The sequence below is a fragment of the Physeter macrocephalus genome, chromosome 5 (assembly GCF_002837175.3).
Source record: "Physeter macrocephalus isolate SW-GA chromosome 5, ASM283717v5, whole genome shotgun sequence".
Taxonomy (NCBI): domain Eukaryota; kingdom Metazoa; phylum Chordata; class Mammalia; order Artiodactyla; family Physeteridae; genus Physeter; species Physeter macrocephalus.
The window spans coordinates 55,711,902-55,720,531 of NC_041218.1; the positions used below are offsets into that span (position 1 = coordinate 55,711,902).

The 8,630-nt window shown below is 38.0% G+C and overlaps 2 protein-coding genes across 11 annotated transcripts in view; one reads left to right on the forward strand and one right to left on the reverse strand.

The window, feature by feature from the left end:
- Window positions 1-8,630, reverse strand: part of FAM237B (family with sequence similarity 237 member B) — a 408,910-nt gene that overhangs the window by 362,613 nt on the left and 37,667 nt on the right. The window contains exon 3 of one of the 5 annotated variants that reach the window (XR_008617403.1): window positions 1,888-1,981. The exons of the other annotated variants lie outside the window; for them this stretch is intronic. The gene's annotated coding sequence lies outside the window, so the exon portion shown is untranslated. The remainder of the gene's footprint in view (window positions 1-1,887; window positions 1,982-8,630) is intronic. 5 annotated transcript variants of the gene reach the window in all.
- Window positions 1-8,630, forward strand: part of CFAP69 (cilia and flagella associated protein 69) — a 95,772-nt gene that overhangs the window by 80,287 nt on the left and 6,855 nt on the right. The gene's annotated exons all lie outside the window — the stretch shown is intronic.

Here is an 8,630-nt window from a genome sequence, read left to right on the forward strand (position 1 = left end):
CTCCGCGGCATATGGGATCTTCCCAGACCGGGGCGCGAACCCGGTTTCCCTGCATCAGCAGGCGGACGCGCAACCACTGCGCCACCAGGGAAGCCCAGGATTATCTTTGTTAATGTTCAAAACAATACCCTCAAAGAAAGGTTAAAAAAAAAAAAAAGGAGGGAAGATAAGGATTAGAAAGGAAGAGACAGAACTTTTTTCAGTCTAGTGGAGAGGCAGCAAAGCTATTGGTTTAGCATGGAGCTTAGAGATCAACTGCCTGGATTTAAATCCTGCCTTCTAGGTTCAAATGAAAATTTGTGACTTTGGGCAGTTACTTAATCTCTTTGTGACTTAGTTTCCTTACCTGTAAAATGGGGATTAAAAAATAAACCTGTTTCATAGGGATGTTGAGATAATTAAATAAATATTTGTGAAGTGTTTGGAATAGTGCCTACACATAGCAAGAATGCTATATATGTGTTTGTTTTTTTAAATAATAAATTATATCCACAGACAAACTATTTAACAGGAGTTTTGTAAGGTTTTGTAAGGTGTCTGGATATAAGCTCAATCTAAAATATCCACTGCATCTCTATATGTGAGTAACAAACAATATAAATTAGAAAAGAGATGTTATTTATAATAACAAAAAATATAAGATATCTAGAAATAAATTCAACGAGGACATTAAATCCTTTATGGAGAATTTTTTTCTTGAAAGGCATTAAAGAAAATTTCAACAAAAAGAATGCTAATATGTGGTCTAAAGATATCTATCTTCCCAAAATAATACACAAATTTTCAACCAAAATCATAACCAGGGTTAATGAAAAGTTATTCTAAAAGATATATGGTAGAGCAAAGATCCAAAATAGCTAAGCTTTTCCTAAAGAACAACAATAAGGAAAGGGGACTCACTGGTAATTAAACAGGATGTCATTGGCTCAGGAAAAGAGAAATTAACCAACTGAATAGATTAGAGAGCCTAAAAACAGACCTACACATTTATAGAGACTTATATGTGACAGAACCAGCATTGCAGATCTGTAAGGCAACAGTGTCTTTTTCACTAATTGAGGCTAAGACGATTGGTTATCCACACAGAGAAAAAAAAAAAAAAAAGTGGATTCCTGGGAATCCTCTGGAGGTCCAGTGGTTAGGACTCTGTGCTTTCACTGCCAAGGGCTCAGATTCGATCCCTGGTTGGGGAACTAAGATCCTGCAAGTCCTGCAGTGTGGCCAAAAAAAAAGTGGATTCCTACCTCACACAATCACAAAAATCAATCCCAAGTAGATTAAGAATTTAAATGTGAAAAGCAAAGCATTACAACTTTAAGAAGAAATTCAGAATATCTTTCTGGTCTTGAGGTTGGCAAGCATTTCTTACACAAAATACAAGTAGTGCTAAGCATAAAAGAAAAATTAATACATTTGACTACATTAAAATTAAATCTGTTAATCACAAGACACCATAAATAAAGATAAAAGATAAGTATAATCTTGGAGAAGATATTTACAGCACATATAACCACAAATGGATTAGAATTAGGATCCAAGATATAAGAATCTTCCAAGGAATCAACAAGAAAAAGACAAATACCACAACAGAAAACTAGGCAAAAGGCTTAGAGGGCCATTTCATAAATAAGGAAACATAAATAATGAATGATTGAATAAGTATATTCATAACCTCATTGCAAGCAAGGAAGTTCAAATAGTGGAAGACCATAATAAGATATGAACTCACATACATCAGGTCGTCAAAAATTAAGAAGTCTAGCAAAATCAAGTGTTGGTTAGCATATGAAGGGTATTAGTCAGGGTTATCTAGAGAAACATGGGCTAAATAAATAGAGAGAAAAGAGAGAGAGAGAGAGACTGATTTAGTATAAGGAATTAGCTCACATGATTATGGAGGCTGGGAAGTCCCATGATCTGCTGTCTGCAAGCTCGTGACCCAGGAAATCTGGTGGTGTAGTTCCAGTCTAAGTCCAAAGGCCTGAGAACCAGGAGAGCCAATGATGTAAATCCCAGTCCAGGTTAAAGAGAAGACCAACATCCCAGATCAACAGTCAGGCAGAGAGAACAATGGGAGGGCCATCTTCGCTCAGTCTGCTAATTCAAATACTAATCTCATCCAAAAGTACCATCACAGACATACCCAGAAATACTATTTAAACAAATATCTGGGCACTCCATGGCCCAGTCAAGTTGACATATGTACTTAACCATCACATGAAACAACAGGGACTCTTACACAGTGCTAGGAGGAGTGTAAATTGGTTCAATTAGTCTAGAGCACAAATTGGCACTATCTTGTGAGTCTGAACAAGCACACAATCTGCAATAAATCTTTTTACTCCCAGGAAAGATCTTGAAGAAACTCTTGTACATGGGCACCAAGAGACATACACTATAATGGAATGTTCATAGTAGGACTCTTCATAAAAGCCAAAAACATGGAAACAATCATAATGACCTAATGGTTAACAGGAGAATAGATAAATTAACCATGGTACATTCACAAAATGGGATGCAATTCGGCAGTGAAAATGAATAGACTACAGCTATATGCATTATAGATGAAAAAAGCAAATTGCAGAAGATACCATTTTTTATAAACTTCAAAGACAAGCAAAATGAAACCACATGTTCTCTATAAATACATATATATGATAATGTAATTTTAATGGTAAGGAAGTGATTAACACAAAATTCAGGAGAGTGGTTATGTTTGAGGGAATGAGATGTAGAAGAACGCACAGAGAGCTTCTATGGATGGTAAATTTACTAGTCTTTATGATTACAGTTGCCAACAAATATGTGTTAGGTATATTCTTTTCTACTGTCAAATAATGCATGTTAAAACTTCTAGGATAGTGACAAGACATATTTCAAATACATAAAGACAAAGCTTGGTGACCGGTCATGTTGATATGAGATGGAAAGAAAAGAGAACTAACATTTTTGGCATGCATCCTTATGGGGGTGACAGTGACAATATGAAAAATGGAAAGGAAGATTAGTGGGGAGGATAAATTTGATTCAGGATGTGTTGCATTAGATTTGATTCTGGATCTTCTGGAGTATCTAAAATTTAGCTAGAAATTTAAGTTGAAAGGTCTCTGTTTTGATAGAAAATTACTGCTGCTATGAGAGTATACATTGATAAAAGAAAGTTGAGATGAAGATGGAAGACTATGTCCAAATTTAGGGGTCCATGAACTGCAGATAGAATCAGTGAAGGAAGAAGAGATAGAACAATCAGCCTATACAAGCTCCAGGGTGGTATGATGTCACAGAACCAAAGGGAGGATGCTATGCTCTGAATGTTTGTGTCCTCCACAAAATTTATATGTTGAAATTCTAATCCCCAAAGGTGATGGTATTAGGAGGTAGAGCCTGTGGGAAGTGTTTAAGTCATGCGGGTGGAACCCTCCTGAATGTGATCAGTGCTTTATAAAAGAGCCTCCAAAGGGATCCCCAGCCCCTTTTACCAGGTGAGGACACAGCAAGAAGTAGGCAGTCTGCAATCCAGAAAAGGGCCTTCACTAAAACCCAGCCATGCTGGCACCCTGACCTTGGACTTCTAGCCTTTAGAACTGTGAAAAAAAATTTCTGTTGTTTATAAGCTACCCAGTCTCTGGTATTTTGTTATGTTATCTTGAATGGACTAAGACAGAAAATACAGCTGAAGAATCAGAAGACTGCTATAGGTCAAACACTTGGAGAATTGGTCTTGAAATAATATTTTTCATTTGGCAAAAAGAAGGTGAAGTGGTGAAACTCAAAAGCACATAGTACTTTTAAAAATAACCATGATAAATTCATGTGGAAGCTTAGATTTAACAGTTGGTTAAAGTCAAGTTAGCTAATCCATCTAATTATCATTATATCTAAAACAAACCCTAAGTAATAAGCAACTATGTTTTCCATGCCATCTATCATTTTTATTAAAATCATCTTCGAAGATGGTGGAGTAGAAGGACATGCTCTCACTCCCTCTTGCGACAACACCAGAATCACAACTAACTGTTGAACAATAATCAACAGGAAGAAACTGGAATTCACCAGAAAAGACACCCCACATCCAAAGACAAAGGAGAAGCCACAACGAGACGGTAGGAGGGCACAATCACAATAAAATCAAATCCCATAACTGCTGTGTGGGTGACTCAGAAACTGGAGAACAATTATACCACAGAAATCCACCCACTGGAGTGAAGGTTCTGAGCCCTACGTCAGGCTTTGAAACCTGGGGGTCCAGTAATGGGAGGAGGAATTCCTAGAGAATCAGACTTTGAAGGCTAGTGGGGTTTGATTGCAGGACTTCAACGGGACTGGGGGAAACAGAGACTCCACTCTTGCAGGGCACACACAAAGTAGTGTGTGTATCGGGACCCAGGGGAAGAAGAAGTGACCCCAGGGGAGACTGAACCAGACCTACCTGCTAGTGTTGGAGGGTGTCCTGCAGAGGCAGGGGGTGGCTGTGGCTCACCGTGGGGACAAGGACACTGGCAGCAGAAGTTCTGGGAAGTACTCCTTGGCGTGAGCCCTCCCAGAGTCTGCCATTAGTCCCACCAAAGAGCCCAGGCAGGCTCCAGTGTTGGGTTGCCTCAGGCCAAACACCCAACAGCGAGGAGACACAGCCCCACCCATCAGCAGTCAAACGAATTAAAGTTTTACTGAGCTCTGCCCACCAGAGCAACAGCCAGCTCTACCCACCACCAGTCCCTCCCATCAGGAAACTTGCACAAGCCTCTTAGATAGCCTCATCCACCAGAGGACAGACAGCAGAAGCAAGAAGGACTACAATCCTGCAGCCTGTGGAACAAAAACCACATTCACAGAAAGATAGACAAGGTGTAAAGGCAGAGGGCTATGTACCAGATGAAGGAACCAGATGAAACCCCAGCAAAACAACTAAATGAAGTGGAGATAGGCAACCTTCCAGAAAAAGAATTCAGAATAATGATAGTGAAGATGATCCAAGACCTTGGAAAAAGAATGCAGGCAAAGATCAAGAAGATGCAAGAAATGTTTAAAAAAGACTTAGAAGAATTAAAGAACAAACAAACAGAGATGAACAATACAATAACTGAAATGAAAACTACACTAGAAGGAATCAATAGCAGAATAACTGAGACAGAAGAACGGATAAGTGACCTGGAAGGCAGAAAGGTGGAATTCACTGCTGCAGAACAAAATAAAGAGAAAAGAATGAAAAGAAATGAAGACAGCCTAAGAGACCTCTGGGACAACATTAAACGCAACAACATCCGCATTATAGGGGTCCCAGAAGGAGAAGAGAGAGAGAAAGGACCTGAGAAAATATGTGAGAGATTATAGTCGAAAACTTCCCTAACATGGGAAAGGAAATACCCAACCAAGTCCAGGAAGCGCAGAGCGTCCCATACAGGATAAACCCAAGGAGGAACACACTGAGACACATAGTAATCAAACTGGCAAAAATGAAAGACAAAGAACAATTATTGAAAGCAGCAACGGAAAAATGACAAATAACATACAAGGGAACTCCCATAAGGTTAACAGCTGATTTCTCAGCAGAAACTCTACAACCAGTTAACGGAGGATCCATTGTAAAGATGTTTCGAAAACTAGGATTTTTGACATTCATTTTTCTTACATTTAGTCACTGGATAGGACATAAAGGAATTCAATAATCTCTTTCAAGTAGCTTATCAACCATCACCATTTTAATATCTTCTTAGACTTTTCAAGTAAAAAAAAGTCTGGAAAATTTTAATACTGCATTGAAATACTTAGAAATAAAAGAACCTGTGAAGCTATGTTTCAAATTTATATATTTCAGGTCGGATTCTCATCCTTATGAAATAGTCAAACAGCCTCGCCATGCACCAGAAGAATATAAACCAAAGCAGGGGGAGATTGATCTTGGTACTGCCTACAAACGGCATCTTAATTCTTGTAAAGTGCAGCGTGTGGCAATAGCTCAGCCTTTGGAGAGACAAGTTAAAAAAGGGAAGTTGGATACTGTCCCAACCTATAAAGGTAACTTGCCATTTCAAAAACTAAAGAGCCAAAAACCAAAAACTTACTTCCAGCTTTGAGATCTAACATCAAATCATGATTTTGTGCATTGCCAAACTTAAGTCTCCGTGGCTTAGGAAAAAAATGTTTCTCTGTTGTCTAAATAGTATTATATAGTGAGAAAAAAACAGACTCTTTGCTTGATGAAGAGTTAAGAGACCTGGATTCCTGTCCAAATTCAGCCACTTAATTAGTTTTCTCTATCTCAAACCATGAAAACAAAGGATACCACTGAACAAGCATTATGTCATATTTGTCACATTATGCCACATTTAGTCGGCACTGTTCCTTTCCTCCCATCCCAGAATGAGTTGAAACTTTACTGAGCATACTGGAGCCTTTGAGAAAGTCAAGTAAAGAGCAACCCTCTTCTCCATTCAAGTTCTGAACCAACCGATAAAGCAAAAGAGTAAGCAGGTAGACAACCAAAATACTCCCTTTATACTGATAAAGGCTGGAATAGAGGATGAAGCTTGCATCTGTTAGCAGATGGTCCCTGATTCTGAACCTCAGAATACAGTAGGCTTGTCCACCCAGTGAGACAGTGTTGGAGCACCACCTAGGCAACCTGCTCCTCCAAGACTTCCAGCATGGAATACCTTCTGCCTCCTGGCAACTGACTTGGAAGAGTAAGGACTGTACAACATATGACAAGTTTCTTTCCAAAAATCAATCTGATTATATAAGAGTCTGTTGCTTTTTGGCAGGGAGTGGGGTCCTTTATTTTTAAATAATAGGCTATCTTGTTAGTTCATATTTTTTCTGTATTTTTTTTTGTTAATAATGTAATTGCATATTTAGGCTTAAAGCCTTTTCACTAGTTATGTGATATGACTGAATGGGTATGTCCTAATATAAAACCCTTTTGTAAGAGTGATGCCATCCACAATAAAAGTAATGATTTATACTTTAAAAAAAAATTACCTTAAATGTGAATGGATTAAGCTCCAACCAAAAGACACAGGCTTGCTGAATGGATACAAAAACAAGACCCATATATATGCTGTCTACAAGAGACCCACTTCAGACCTAGGGACACATACAGACTGAAAGTGAGGGGATGGAAAAAGATATTCCATGCAAATGGAAATCAAAAGAAAGCTGGAGTAGCGATACTCATATCAGATAAAATAGACTTTAAGTAAAGAATGTTCCAAGAGACAAGGAAGGATACTACAAAATGATCAAGGGATCAATCCAAGAAGAAGATATAACAATTATAAATATATATGCACCCAACATAGGAGCACCTCAATACATAAGGCAACTGCTAACAGCTATAAAAGAGAAATCCACAGTAACACAATAACAGTGGGGGACTCTAACACCTCATGTACACCAATGGACAGATCATCCAAAATGAAAATAAATAAGGAAACAGAAGCTTTAAATGACACAGTAGACCAAGAGATTTAATTGATATTTATAGGACATTCCAGACAAAAACAGCAGATTACACTTTCTTCTCAAGTGTGCATGGAACATTCTAGAGGATAGACCACATCTTGGGTCACCAATCAAGCCTCAGTAAATTTAAGAAAATTGAAATCATATCAAGCATCTTTTCTGACCACAACGTTATGAGATTAGAAATCAATTACAGAGAAAAAAACGTTAAAAACACAAACACATGGAGGCTAAACAATACGTTACTAAATAACCAAGCAATCACTGAAGAAATCAAAGAGGAAATCAAAAATTACCTAGAGACAAATGACAATGAAAACACAATGATCCAAAACCTACGGGATACAGCAAAAGAAATAAAAAAATACCTAGAGACAAATGACAACGAAAATATGACGATCCAAAACCTATGGGATGCAGCAAAAGCTGTTCTAAGAGGGAAGTTTACAGCAATACAAGCCTACCTCAGTATAACCTTCCAAGACTGAACCAAGAAGAAATAGAAAATGTGAACAGACCAATCACAAGTAATGAAATTGAAACTGTGATTTAAAATCTTCCAACAAACAAAAGTCCAGGACCAGATGGCTTCACAGGTGAATTCTATCAAACATTTAGAGAAGAGCTAACACCCATCCTTCTCAAACTCTTCCAAAAAATTGCAGAGGAAGGAAGACTCCCAAACTTATTCTATGAGGCCACCATCACCCTAATACCAAAACCAGACAAAGATACTACAAAAAAAGAAAATTGCAGACCAATATCACTGATGAATATAGATGCAAATATCCTCAACAAAATACTAGCAAACAGAATCCAACAACACATTAAAAGGATCACAGACCATGATCAAGTTGTCTATGGGATGCAAGGATTCTTCAATATGTGCAAGGATTCTTCAATATACGCAAATCAATCAATGTGATACACCATATTAACAAATTGAAGAATAAAAACCATATGATCATCTCAATAGATGCAGAAAAAGCTTTTTCCCAAACTTCAACACCCATTTATGATAAAAACTCTCCAGAAAGTGGCATAGAGGGAACCTACCTCAACATCATACCGGCCATATGTGACAAACCCACAGCAAACATCATTCTCAGTGGTGAAAAACTGAAAGCATTTTCTATAAGATCAGGAACAAGACAAGGATGTCCACTCTC